This window comes from Monodelphis domestica, chromosome 3 (assembly GCF_027887165.1).
Source record: "Monodelphis domestica isolate mMonDom1 chromosome 3, mMonDom1.pri, whole genome shotgun sequence".
NCBI classification, from domain to species: domain Eukaryota; kingdom Metazoa; phylum Chordata; class Mammalia; order Didelphimorphia; family Didelphidae; genus Monodelphis; species Monodelphis domestica.
In genome coordinates this window covers 387857438-387869181 of record NC_077229.1, presented here as the reverse complement: position 1 = coordinate 387869181, position 11744 = coordinate 387857438, and positions in this window count along the sequence as shown.

Here is an 11744-nt window from a genome sequence, read left to right as displayed (position 1 = left end):
CACACATAAAAACCTAACATGCATATATGTTCCCATGTGTTCCTGGTTCCTGATTATTCCAGATGGATCCTGATTTGAAGAACACAAGACTTCACTCAAAAGTGAAAGAAGAAAGAAGAGTGATATGCGGACCAGAGAGAAAGACTTTCTACAAGCAACATAAAAGGACATGTAAGGACTTTGAGATTTTGGAGCTTTTGATCATGAAGATATGTAAGACTGCATCATACATGATAACATCACATATATGCATGCACATGCTACATAGGATTACACTTTAGGAAGATATCTCATTGAATGGGTAAGTATACAACATGCATAGTTGCATAACAAAAAGACACACTGATAAAATTTCTGTGAAAAATTCATACAGACTAAGAAATTTCTTATTTGCATGAGTTTGCACAGAAGTCTAGAAGAATGTACATATATAATAGGCACAACCTATGTACACCTGTAAATACTAATTGACTAACAAGCTAACTATATTAGAGTAATTTATTAATATATTCTAATGACTAACTATAGTAACAGCCTAGAGAATTTGTTCAAGTCTTAAGGAAGTAGAGACAGACATAGTTCTTAAGTATAGAAGTTAGATTGCATTGTTAGTATAAGTTAGTATTTGTTAGTGGTAGGAATTTTCTTGGTTAAATTTATAGATATTAGGAAATAGGACAATTGCATATTCTGAATGTTAGTGAAATTGTTGGAATGATTTGAAAAATTGTTACATGATTTGTTGTAAAAAACTGTGTTCATGTAAATCCCTTACCTAAACCATTTTCCCATATCATTCTTAGCATAAATCTAGGTAGACAGAATAGCTAAAATAAGTTAGGATTTTGTTATTTTGGGAAGGTAAAGGTATATTTCAGATAGTATGGAGTTGAGAATAGGTAGATAGAATTATATTAAAGGTAAGTATCATTAAAAAATACAGGGTGCATTTTTTTAAGAAAAAAGGGGGGGAATGTGGAAGAGGCATGAAAACTTCATGCATGCAAGACAGAAAGATGGGGACCTCATCTGTCAATCAAGGTGAAGATTCCAAATAGAATGTTCCCAGGAAAGTCAGTTGGGGAGTTAAGGGAGGCTGAAGGGGGAAGAAGCTCTGAACAGATCCATGTTAGCTTCTGTCCTAAGCTGAAGGCTCTTGGCTTTGGAGAGGGAAGGCAAAAAGAAGGTTTTGTGTGACTGATGGTGGTAGTTGAATCTGACAAACTGATTGTATATGTGAGATTTGAATTTGAAGGAAGAAGAAAGAAGATTAAACAGTTGTCCTCCATCTCCTTGACAGACTTTTGTGTCACAGTTGTGACAGGACTGACATTTCCTAAAATCCTCCTATCCCTCATTATAGATTAGGGAAACCATTATCCCCCTCACCTCATCTTACCTCAGTCCTCCATCCTGTTGTTCCCAATAAATCCCCTTACTTGGGAAAGGAAGAGAAAAGAGTGTTTCCTCATAAACCTCAGAATCCACTCAGTTGGGAGGGGCGAAGCCAAAAGGTTTCAGAAAAGAGTGGTATTGAGGGAGGAGTAGGGTAGGAAAAATATTAATCTATTAGCCATCAGTAGTGATCAATAGGCAACCCCAGAATCTCTCTCTCTAATAGTAGTTCTCTATCTCTCAGAAGTACTTCTATTTCCATTATAACTAGGCACCCTGAGGTGTCCCCTAGTATCTCTTTAGTCACTAGCAAGAGTATCCCTTTACTGCAACTAGAAATAGTTCCACAGATTATCCATTTCTAATACACAAGAGATTCCAGTCACTGCTGGAGGCTCAGTACTGTAGGTGGGGGAGGGGTCCTGGGGCCTTCCTTCTTTCTTCCCCTTAAACCGGAATGTTCTAGAATTCAGGCTTTTTTGGGGGCGTACCTTTTTAGTTGGGTCCAGCAGGAGGGTTCCTTAGCTCAGTCCTGTTGTTAGATTTGGTTTTCAGTCCTCTAGAAGTATTTTGTTTTTATTTAGTGAGGAAGGGTTTTCAGAGGTCTGAACTTTTGCTGTCTCTGTGCTGCCATCGTGACTCCACCTGGTCCCTACTTTTTCAACATGAAATTATTGTCATAGATCATAGTTGTGTTGTGGAATATGCCAGAGGGAATATGTTTTTTCTGTCTACCTAATTGCTGTTCAGTCATGTCTACCTCTTCTTGACTCTTTTATGGGGTTTTCTTGGCAAAGATATTGGAATAATTTGCCTTTCCTTCTCCAATCAATCTTATAGCATATCAAAACATGAAAGGCCTTTAAAACAAGAGAAAATATTACTTCTGTTATGCAGTTTCATGCTCAAGGAGTTTATAGTTACTCCTGCAGAATAATCCAGGTCATGTAGACTGAGCTACAAAGAACTGACTTGCTTTCCTTGAAAGTCTGGAAAATGAGCCCCTGACTGAGTTCATCTAAAAATTTTATTACTTTCTTATAAACTTGTTTCCTTTTCCATAAAAAGCAGCTCATTTCCAGCAAGTTTTAGGTAAATGCTTAGAGCAAAAGAGAGATCTCTTTAAATAAATCCCAAATCAAATATGAATAGAATAGAATATGGTGGTTCTATAAGAAATAATGCATGGAGTGAATCAGAGAACCATGGAAAGCTCTACATGAATTAATGGCAGAGTGAAGTAAGCAAAGCCAAAAACACAATATACACAATGACTACAACAATGCAAATAGAAAGAATAATCACGCATACACACACAAATTGTGACCCTCCCAGAAGCAGTAATCATGTCTGGGGTTTTTTGTTTGTTTGTTTTATTTTGATTTGCTTTCATGATTTTACCAACTGTGAGAATTTCCTGATCTCTTCTTCACTTTCACTCTCATTTTCTTGCCTCATGGCTCCGATTTTAATGGAACACAGAATGAAAGAATAACCTCGGAGTTGGAGACCACACAACAGGTACCTTTCTGTAGCCTGTCACTTTCCACTCCTAACAGCTAAGAACCTAACACTGATGCATCCACCAGGTTTATTAGCTTTCCCAAACCAAGATCCAGTACACTTCCAGTTTTATTGTATTGACAATCTAGCTTCTGGAGGATGGTCAAAAACAACCAGGATACAGTCATCTTGGTGCTTTCTTTACTCTTCCAAGAAGCTCCTTCTAGCACCCATTGAGCTAATCCTTCCACAGAAGCCTATGCCCTCTTCCATTTGGTGGAATACACACATTATCCTTCATCCCTGCAGGAAAACACATCTGAGTGTGGAGCTTCATCAGACTTCACACATCAGAGGATCTCCAACTCATGTTGGTGGGGTGTTTATGTTACCAGGAAGCTGTGAAAAGGAAGGCAGAAGCCAGTCAGATCCCAGGGACAACTTTGAATCATTTGAGGGGAAAACTAAACTGCTTTCTTTGGAACATAGGGGAAAACTGGTAGATTTCTCCCATCACACTCCTTTAATAGCTATGTTTTGTGTCTGGTCATTCAACCTGGTCTAATTCAATCTAAATATATGATAATATAGCCTATGTCTTTTTATCTGATAAGCAAGCAAAATATTTTGCCAAATGTTTTGCTATAATTTAATTTACTGTATCTACAGCAATCTATTTTACTCATCTAAATACTCTGCCAGAAAAGGAAATGAGGCCATTGTGAGATGACTTAGTCTTCATGAAGCCTTGCTGACTTTTAGTGATCAATACTTCCCTATCCAAGTGATCTGACTTTGTCAGAAAGAAGTCTCATTCACAGCACGACTTCCTTTAAAAAAAAATGAGGACATTTGCCCTTCTCTAAGGCATCTCTCCCATTTTCCAAGATCTATCAAAGGTCACTGACAGCAGTTCACCAAACACATTTCCCATTTCTTCCAGTGCTATCCTGTAATATAAGAGGAGAAAATGGAGTCTTCTCTTATATTTAGACAGTTCTAGAGTGGGGAAGGAGATATTGTGAAAAGTCACAGGAGAGAGAGAGGATGTTTTGTCTGTCCTCTCAGCTCTCCCTGACAAAACCCCACTATGGCTGCCTTTAACTTCTAACTGCTGTTCCCTCAGGGATCTTGTTTGAAGAGACTTGTTGTAGTAAGACTCTTTCTCCCTGGGGAGAGAAATGTCACTTCTCTCCATCCCCTGTCCCCCCCCCCCCTTCAGATTGATGACTGGAGCCAGTTACTGGATCTCACTAACAGGGTTTAACAAGGAGCCCCTAGCTGGCTAACACCCTTCCCCCTAAAGTCTGGCAGATCAGAATTGGCTAACCTGGCCCTTTGGGGTCAGAGCGAAGAAACCTAGACTTTTGACTGCTCAGGCAAGTGTCCCCAGTGTTCAAGGCTTCAGGAGGGTTGGAGAAGATCTTTCTTTGTGAACAGCTTATAGCGCAAGTCCTGTTCGCTGGGTTATCTTCTTCGGCAGGATTGGGTCAGGAATCACAGGGAGAGAGATCGCTGGGTTGGGAATCTAGCCCAAGCCAACTTCTCTGGTGTGGTTTCCAGACAGAAGTCTTTTCCCCAACTGCCAGGTCAGCTCACTTCCCCCCCTCACTCCAAAGTTCTGTCCTTCCTGCCCATCCCCTACTGCTGTGGAATCCTGCAGCTCTTCCAGGTCTGCTTTTCTTCCCAAGATCACAAATTTCTTACAATTTGATATAAATAGCCTGGGCCAGCAGGCTTGAGCTCTTTGAGGGAAACTGCATATTGTCTGACCATCTCTTCACTTTTCATGATTCCTCTCTATGATCACCATTTTTTGTTATCCTGCCAAGTCTGACGATCATCTTCTGTGGCAGAGGAAAGAGAAACAAAGTGATATTTCAGTTGTTCAGGCTTCTTATCTTTATGGTCATACCATACACTCTCCTTAGCAGTTTAATTCCTTCTCTGATCCTCGTTTTCTCCCACTATGAATTTAAAATGTGTTTGTTGTTGTTATTAGTATTTATCACCAGACTCAGTTCATGGTGGACCTTAGTGCTGCTGATATAGTTCTTGTAAGATCCTGCCCTTTTGTATTCATACTCTTGCTTCCATCTTCTACAGATGTATTTTTTATCTGAACATATTGGTGTTTCCTCTGCATCGACATTGTTCTTTTAAAGCAGCTCTCCCCTTCCTACTCATAAGAATAATTGTTACTTGTTTCTTGTGGAATTTTATTCAGGACTTTCCCATGCCTCTTGGATCAATTTTCCCTGCAAAATACTAGCCCGGCCTTCCTCTGAATGTGTCAGTGTCAATTCCAAACTGTAGAGGAATCAGATACTATTCTTATTCACTTTAATAACTCTGTGATAAAATTGCCACTTGCCCCTCAATATTCCTATCACTTCTACTTCACAACAACCAGTTTCTCTTTGTTGGGCACAATTCAAACCTGTAAGCAGTTCTCCTTGCTACTTCTTCCACTGTTTGAAGGATGAAGTCATGATTTGTATAGTCACAAATTTATCAGCTTTCCTATACTTAGCAGAGACAAATTTAGCAAATATCCAGAAAATGGGTCCCATAGCATGATTATTTCATGTTTTCATTCAAGGTTTCTGTGATCTATTCCCAAATTCCTCCTGAATAGTCAAGGATTCTTTGGCTTTTTTTTTTCTTTTTTAGTCAGGCACCTCTCTCTCAGACTATTGAAGCTTATGGATTCCTTCTCAGAATAATGTCTCCAAATATATCATTACATTTAAAATAAATTCAGTTGCTTTTGAAAACAATAATTATTTCCAAATATATGAGATTACAGAAGAAACCAATACTCTCAAAATTGAAAAAAACAAAAGTTCATAGACCCCAGGTTAAGAATCATTAGTCTAGGTATTCTGTTGCTTCTATTAATATAATTTCTATGTTTAACTCTATTGATCCTTACCCAAATGCACTATATGTGTTACCAAACTCAAATAGAAACAGATCCCTGGGGCATTGACTTAGACCACAAGCTAACATTATATTATTTTTTATTTTTGTTTTGTTAAACATTTCCCAATTACATACTAATCTGATTTAGGCAGCATTCAGGAGTTTTACTAGCCTCACATGTAATGGTTCCTAGGGTCCTAGTCTCCTTTACATGTGTCTATATGTTTAATATGTATGCAGTTCTACTACTTCATCGCTCCTTTGATTTATTCTTTACTTTCCAAATAAGCTTCAACGTCCCATAGCCATTCTAGCTATAAGTTCCTTCCCACCAAGTCTCAGTTAAATGTGTAAGGGCAGATTCACTTTCTCACAGTGTGACCTGTAGTTTATCCTATTCCTTATTTATATATGTATTATTCATACATGTACATTTACATATAGTCATCTGATTCCATGGGCTTTATTGCTGATTCTCATCTTGGACATTGTTTCATATGAATTAGTTGTCCTTAAAAGAAAAAAGTCTATAACTCAAATCACTTTGAAAGTATAAAATGGAGAACCTGAGGCTAAATGGCAATTCTAAAATGTAAAAATCCAAGGTTTTTAATAGACTCTGAGTTAATATAAAACAATAGTGAGTGATATAGTAGTCAAAAATGTAATGCAATCAAAGGTTTCATGAACAGATTATCTAGCATCAAGAACTAGGGAGCTGAAGAGTCTACTCTATAGCCAGAGCCTACTGGCATACTGTGCTTCCATTGTGTACCAGATATATGCTCCAGGAACAGAGCAGATCTCTCTTGACTATGTCAGGTCACTAAATAGCTGCTTTGGTTCCCCTCAGCAGGATGTCATGACCCAAACTTTTCTTCTCTTCTTTACCAGATGACCTCCTACTTGATGACACTATTAGATCACCTTGCCTTGACAAACAACTATTTGTTCCCTCCAGAAATGTCCAGGTATTTCACACCCCTTTTACATGAAGAGCTCTGATGCCTAAAATGAAGCTGCAAATGTTCAGGGGTGTTTCGTTTCTTTCTCTGTGTAACACTCTTGCCATCCTTCAAACACCTGATTGTAGATGACAATTCCACTTTGCTTTTTGACATCCTTTTCCTTTGTTTCTTCATAGGCACAGACCTTCCATTCTTTCAAGAAATACTTCATTCTTCTTCATAACAGTTTGTTTTGGGGGGGAGTGGGAGCAGCAGAAACCCAAATATAGCATGTTCCCTCTGCATAGATTATAACTAATTTCTTCATGCCTTCCATATTTATTGATGCAAATTTACTCATCCTTGGTCTTCTTTTTCAGAGCTTTATTGGCTAACACTTGAAGTAAATGACTGTCTCAGACTGCTTCTTTTTAGAGATGAGACTCCAGGCAGAAATATCATAAAATCTATTCCCTTCTTTTCATTTGTCTGCTCATGGCCAAGTACTTCCTCTTTATTGACTAGGTACTAGAGTCATTATTCCATTTGGGTGTGACATAATTAATTTGATAGACAAAAGGATAGAAGACAGAATCCATCTGTCTAATGAGAGTTACACTCCTCTTTTCCATCTTTGTGCTGCTCACTTTTTTTTTTGTAGCAAGAACCTTCTTTATACTTCACTATAAACTCAATTTTCTCACTTTATTGACCAATACTACTCTCTTAGTTCCTGACTTTTTCCCTTCTCATGAACTTAGTGCCACACTGCTCTTTGTAGGACTTTGCATACACTTGGTTCTTAATTACTACTTGTTGCCCTGTCATTTTGCAATTCTTCATAGTAACACCTCAATCAAAGTCTACATTTGTTAGCATTAGCATGTCTCAGCTACTTCAGCAGGCCAGTGTAAAGCCAGGCAAGGCCCAGGAAATAGAAAGAACCATAGAAAGGCAATCTGGGGAGATGGTAGAATTCATAGACAAAAAAGAAAGGTGGATAATACCCCAGAGAAATATGGTAGGAGGCAGAGGTCTGGGTTGGTAGGTGATTAGCGTCAGGATCCCTGGATCCTATGGGGAGGAGAGGAATAAATAAGGGAGTACCACAACTGTGAAGAAATTAGTTCACAAGGCAAAGTGCTAGTGTGTGTGTGTGTGTGTGTGTGTGTGTGTGTGTGTGTGTGTGTGTGTGTGTTATTTGGCAAAAGATAGAGGAGTTTGGTCCCAGGAGTCAAAAATAACTCAGGGTTTAGAACTCAAGTTCAGGGTTAGACAAGATAAGAAGCAAAAGTGATTTAGTACTGGAACCTCTAAACTATGGATGTTTTTATTATATCCCTGGGGCATCTGAAATCCAAGGGATGAACAAATTTGTAAAAAACTGATAGAATTGATAATTCCACTCAAGGCTAGAAAGGTTAGGCAATACAAACCAGTGGCAAGTTCTATCTAGTGTGAGTACTTTCACTTGAGGGAGAGTTCCTGCTCCCCTGGAATTTAGAGAATAATAATAAGATCTGATACATTCACTGAAGATGATACAAAAATAATACCTAAATGAATAAAAAGTACATTTGAGAATGGGAAAGGAACTTGTTCCATATGAAGGTTGAGGGATAGGTGGCCATTGAGTTAAGCTTTAAAAGAATTCTGCCTTCATGTACAATCCAGAAACTCTCAATTCAAGAAATAAAGAAGTCAGGGACCAACTAGTGGCTCAGTGGATTGAGAACCAGGCCCAGAGACAGGTTCGAATCTGGTCTCAGACACTTCTGAACTGTGTGATCCTGGGCAAGTCATTTAACCCTCATTGCCTAGCCCTGACTGCACCTATGACTTAGAAGCAATACACAGCATTGATTCTAAAATGCAATGTAAGGGTTTAAAGAAAGCTAAATTCAATTTTCCCTTTGCCTCAGAATTTTTTTCTTGTAACTTTCTTGTTTCCGTTAGTCAAATCACCATTCTATCATACTTGCGGCATCTTTCATTTTTTTCTCTTTCTCTCAGATAACAAATCCTATCAAGTTTTCCAGATGCCTCACTGACCATCCTTTTTCATTGGTTCCCATTGCTATCATCCTAGTTTCCTACAATGTATCTCAATCATAGTGCCAAACAAAAGATCTTAAGATGCTGATTTCATCATCACTAGCCTGCTCTACTTTTTTTGTGTGAAGAGAATATGGCTCAAAATTCCCAACTTAGTATTTAAGGTTTTTCATTATCTTGCATTCAATCAATGAACTTACTTTTTTTCCTACTTGACATATATGCCCTGGTCTAACCACGTTAATCTGTCTTCTGGCTACACCATGCCATACACAACTCGGATTATCCAAGGTGGACACATTTTCCAAGACTGAGCTCAATCTCATCATCTGCTCTATGAAGCTTTTCACAACTCAACTGTGCATCAAAATCTCTTTTTTGAATTCTCAAAGAACTTATTTCTTGTCTGTTCCACATGCTTTGGTACTTAATCACATGTTGTCTTATACTGTTTCTCATATCTACTTGCTTGAACCTCATCTGGGTTTCAAGGTCACACTTGCTTTTTCTTTTGAGTCACTCTCATTGCTAGTATTGACAGGTCTGGGTATGGAGAAAACTGAAGTGTAAATGAAAGGTCCAGGAAGATCAGTTGAAATTAGACTGGTTTCTCTCTACTATGAAGAATTTTTTAATAGCCTAGGCAAAGCTTTGCATTCTTTACTTCCTTCTGCGCCTCAGAGGAGAAGTTTCTAAGCAGGGCCTTGAATGCAAGGACAAGAATCTACTAAGCTTGAAGACTGAGACGAGTTGTAGATTGAGGCTCCAACTGAAAGGATTAGGGGGCAGTGGTGAGGAAGGGGTGTCATGATAGCCTTCTCCAAAGTTCCTCTTCCTGCAAAAGTTCCTCCTATTCTTTCCTGGCATCCTCATCAAAGCACTTATATTCTGAATTCATCTTATTGAGTAAAGCTATCTGAACAAACTAATCTACCCTGAGCTATTGTTATGACAACAGACCCATTGAACAGTTCCAGTGGTGCTTATCGGTCAAGTATTCAATCAACATTTATTAAACATTAACAAAACTTGAAGTCAGAATGAGGGGGAAAGGGAGAAACTGGGGTATTATGACCCCCTGGACATCTCTTTTCTATTATACTACTGAGTTTTCTCTATCTGGATGACCCTAGATGGGAAGAAGACAAAGGGCGGTTTGTGATCTCTGAGGTCCCACCTTACAGATGAAAGGAGGAAAAGGGAACTGGATTGAGAACAGAAAAATGTTCTCTGATGCTTCTTTGATTTTAAAAACCTTGAGTGCCTCTACCACAGACCTCCAGATCTGGCCCCACATGTTGGGAACTGGAAGAGGGTAGACTTTAGGGGCCAGCTTCAGTTTGGCTAAAAAAAGGATATTGTAATCATCCCCTCTGCTTTAAAAGTGACTGCCCCTCATTACTTCTCTTCTCTCTCTCCTTCCCCTCCCTCCCATCCATTACAGATGAAAGATGGAGCAGCAACAAATAGCCTTGGGTTTCTATCTAGAAACTTCTTGATTGGGGTTGGGGAGTGGGGAATGGGAACACTAGCTAATGAACAAAAATTGCTATGAGCAGCTACAGCCAAAGAAGAGGCCTACATCCCCACTTGTTACTGGTAACTGGACTATTCAAAAGACAAGAAACTAGATTTCAATTTTTGGCACAACTACACACCCCATTTGCTATGGGAATTTGCCATTTTTTTAGTTTTTATATTGTGTATAGACATGTCTCCCTTCTATTTTAAAGAAATCTGTCAGCCTAAGTAGAAAAAGAAACTTTAATTAAATTAAAAAATTGAGAAAACTCATCTCAGAGAAGGATGACGTAAGAAGACTATTATGAATAAATAGGAGTTATTAAAGTAACAATGAAAATTTTGAAATAAAAAGGCACAGTTATAGAATTAAAAGGAAACTTGAAAGGTTTTTAATGGAAAATATTTCACTTAATAGCAAATTGGACTTATATAAACTTTGCCTCAGTTTTCTCATCTACAAAATGAGCTGGAGAAGGAATGACAAAAAAGAAAACCCCAAACTGGGTCATGAAGAGATATGATTAAGGACATGATAGGTACATTGAAACAATGTTTAGAGTTATTGATTATGTGGATGTGTGTGCATATCTATGTAAAATTAGATCTATAAAGTGCTTTCCATACAATAATTCCATGAAATGGATAAGCTGAGAGAAATTGAAAGGCTCACAGGGGACAAACAACATAAAAATTGTTATTGAGTAGTATCTGAATCCTTATGAGTCACACCAACACTGTTCATGAGGTTTTCTTGACAAAGATACTGGAGAGCTTCGCAAATGCCTTCTCCAGTGGATTTAGGCAAATAGAGGTTAAGTGAGTTGCCCAGGGTCACACAGGTAGTAAGAATCTGAGGCAGGGTTTGAACTCAGGTCTTTGAACCACCTACTTGCCTCCACTAAATAAAAATAGCTAATATTTATGTGCTTTAAAGTGATGCTTACAACCCTCTTAGAGTTCTAAGAAGGAGGTAACCATTGGTGTTATTGCCTCAATTTACAGAGAGGGGAAAAAGTGCAGATCTATTATGTGGCTTACTAAGGGTTAAATATCAGGAGCAAAATTTAGACTAAATGTCTCATACTATCTTATGGCAAAGATGCCAAGAAATAGGCTAGAGCAAAATACAATGAGATGGTTGCTGTCACCAGCATGGATAAGTTGAGTTGCCAGACTCAAAGAATAATTGTTATTCAACGTCAGTGTGGCAGGAGGTCTCCAGTGCAGTAATCTAGTCACCCGTACTTGGTTCTGTGCTGGTTAATATTTTATCAAGGACACCAGTACTATTCCCTTTGTAACTGATAGTGCCTTCATGTTTTAATCAAACGCTTTTGCTATAAAATTTCTGGGGTGTATTGTCTCTAAGCAGAAAATCACACATTATTGGCAAGT